Source organism: Desmodus rotundus, chromosome 2, assembly GCF_022682495.2.
Source record: "Desmodus rotundus isolate HL8 chromosome 2, HLdesRot8A.1, whole genome shotgun sequence".
Taxonomy (NCBI): domain Eukaryota; kingdom Metazoa; phylum Chordata; class Mammalia; order Chiroptera; family Phyllostomidae; genus Desmodus; species Desmodus rotundus.
The window spans coordinates 173,439,768-173,443,125 of record NC_071388.1 but is presented as its reverse complement, the minus strand read 5'-3'; positions in this window follow the sequence as shown (position 1 = coordinate 173,443,125).

Sequence of the window (3,358 nt, the reverse complement as noted above, 5' to 3'; positions counted from 1 at the left end):
TTGTCATATATTTGGTATTATTTCTGTTGTGTTTATTTGATTTGGGGTTTATTATAGAGCTGATCACATACAGATAACTCTCATAAGAGATCTTTTGCCCTCCATTTCTTCCTCCTTTCCCAGTCTCTTTCTCCCTCCCCCTTCCTTTCTTTACTTAAAGACCTTTAAGCAATTTAAGTAACCATTAAGTAAAATAGCTCTGTCCTTCACAGGTGGTTGAAAGTTTGCTTTGTGTTTCACACCGTCAGAGGTGTGCCACTGTGGAGCCTGACAGAGAACCCTTTGTTGTGTTTTTGCTTACCCTAAGTGCCTCACAAAACCTTACAGTTGTTAACTAGCTGGACTGTTTGACACCAAAAAGCGTAGGTGAGATATAGTGGAGGCAGCCATGCTTAAACATTCATATCATTCAGTGCTGTTTTTAAAAGGTTTTAAAACACATTTTACATATCACAAAAAATGTTTTGTGAATTAGTGTATTTGTTTGCCAGTGATATTTCGGGATGAATTACAGGAGAGTGCCCATCTGACATGTAGGATAGTTGAACTTAACACCTTTTTTAAAAATTAGAAATTTAAGAGATTTTAGATTTCAAGAGCTTTAAAATAGATGATGGGTTATATCAATCTATCTAAACATTTGGATGAATTAAGACCCGTAAAATGATGTCAAGAAAAAGGATCTTACATTATTCTGTATGTGATTATTCCACAGAGTTAGAGAAGCGCAATTTTTTAAATCAGCTTTTTGTCTGATAGAAGGATGCTGTGTATAGGTAACATAATGAATGTGGAGTTTTGAAGAAGACTGCAGTTAGAGGAATTTTAGGTGACTCCAGGAGCCAGCTGCCTTTTGAGATTCCCCACTGGGGATGACATTGATGAGTATGGATGTGACTCTCAGCCTTATTGATTCAGAACCTTCATTTTTGTCATTGCACCCTTAGAAGACCTTTCGCACATCAGCCAGTTCATGTAGTCTGTCCATTTAGTGATTCATAGCCAACAATATAACTAGCATTAGGATAAAAACAGTTGAATCTATATAACCAGGGGATTCTCTCTCAGAAGACAGATCTGCAAGGGGTCAAATTGTAGTAAGAACATTGCTTGGTGAACAGAAAGAGGATGTGTTATTCACATGTTTAATGTCATCAAACCAAAAAGTCTTCTGCAAACACCCCACAATGGGACTAGCCTTGCTAAAGTGATAGATACCCAGTTTATTGACAAAGACCACCCCTTCCTTTATGGCCCTGACAACTGTTTTCCTCCTTGTGACTGCTGTTTTTCTCATCTTTCATTGTTCATCAACATCTGAAATCCCTTTTAGTGGGCATGTTCATTAAAATATGTTAAAATCTTCAGTCTTCCTCTGGCCTACAATCCCTGAATATAAATTTCAGGGATTGTGTTGGATCCCCAGAGATTAGGGATAAGTATATATTTACCAGGATAAATCTTAGGAGGTGCATTCAGTGGGATAGCTGTTCTTGTTTATTATTTTAATAATTTGGGGGGGATTTTTTGTTTTTAGATTTGGTCCATTTTCCTAAAAAGCAGTGATGAAAAGGAGAAAATGCGAGTATTAGTATTCATTGGAGATCTATCAGGCAGTATACCAGGCACTTTCGGTGCAACCTCATTTGAACCTCAGAACCACTCTAATGCATTTTAGTAGTATTTCCACTTTACAGTTGAAGAAAGACTCAGAGAAGTAAGAGAAGGTTGCCGAAGAACATACATAGCTAATGTGGTAGAATCAAAATTAAAGCCCCAGTGTGTCAGTGCCCATGCCCTTTCTACTTCCTTTATTGACATCTTTAAAAAAAAGTTAGTCCAAGAAGGGGCCTCATAGTGAATCCATTCAAGAGATGACTGCATCTGTTGATGTTATGCACGTGCCAGTGACTTGTGCCTTGCAGTTACGTGTACAGTAGATAAAGGTCCGCAACAGTGATCCTAATCTAACAATACTTTTGTAAAATACACTAAAAATAAATTAGAAAAATTGAATACTTTTTCTAAAAGACATACCAGATATAAACCCTTCCTGATTTCTGGGTCACTGATCTTCAGAGTCCCTGCCAACCTCCTGAGTTCTCTCTGCTGGGCTGCCACACCATCCAAGTCCCCTCCAGAGTATATGGGGTCCGGCACTCACAACTAACAAAGCAGCTAGATTTCTAGGTATCTGGGACTATCTAGAAATCCTTCAGGGGTGTCCAAACTTTTGGCATCTCTGGGCCACACATTAAATACATTGTGACATGTAATCACACACAAAAAATGATGTTTTAAGTAAATTTACGATTTTTGTGTTGGGCCACATTCACAGCCATCCTGGGCTGCATGCGGCCCAGAGGCCGCAGGTTGGACACCCGTACATGGAAATACAGCCACACACATAACAGTTACCAGGCACATGAGGGAGGGGTTCAGGCCAGGACTGCTTTCTGGCTTATTGTACAACAGAAGCAGGAGTGACTGCCATGCATCCCAGAGTGAAGGAAGGTGTTGGTAGACCTCCACTTTAGCATCAGTTTTGAGTTGCAATTCTGGTATGAACTTGGTCCCATAACTAAGCTGTGTTAGCTCCAGAAACTTCATATTTAAAGTGGGGATAGTGGTAAGGATAAGATGGGAATCTCATCAGCACATAACAAACAACCAGTAACTATTGGGTGTGGTTCCCCTTTTCCTGAATGCACTGTTTAACTCCATATTGGCTGCAGGAAATACTGCTTAAGTAATGGGCCCAGCAGCCCTACCCCATCAGTATTGGAGGTACTGCAAATCAGAGGGAAGCACTTAGCCAGCTTTTTGCTTCACATGGCCAGAGAAGCAGCGTTGTCTTCCTATGGATTGTTTAGGCTTTTCATGAGTTATACTGGCTAGTGGAGCTGTATGTAGTACCATCTATTATTTTACTTAAGACTTTGGTTATAGTTTCATTATTAGCAACTAATCTTTTTGGATCCACACAAGCTCAGCACTCTGGGTAATTCACTCTTCAATCATAAAGGGAAGAGTCATTAAAGCAGTGATTACCAGCCTGGGCTTTGTGACACCCCTGGGAATTTCCAGGGAATCTCAAGAGGGGTTATAAAATTCTCTAAACAAAGTTTAAATTGAATTCACCTTAATATGTTTTAAAATGGCACTTGGAGGACAGGAAGAAAGGTCACAAAGTCCACACACCCATGAAGGTGTCTGTTCTAAAAGAATGGAAATTACTGCATTACTGAATCAACCCTCACAGGACAGGTTTCATAACAAAGGCCTGTTGAATCTGGTTTTATCCGTTACAGAGTAAAGGACTTCTATTGGTTTGTTCACATCTTTATCATTTAAGAAA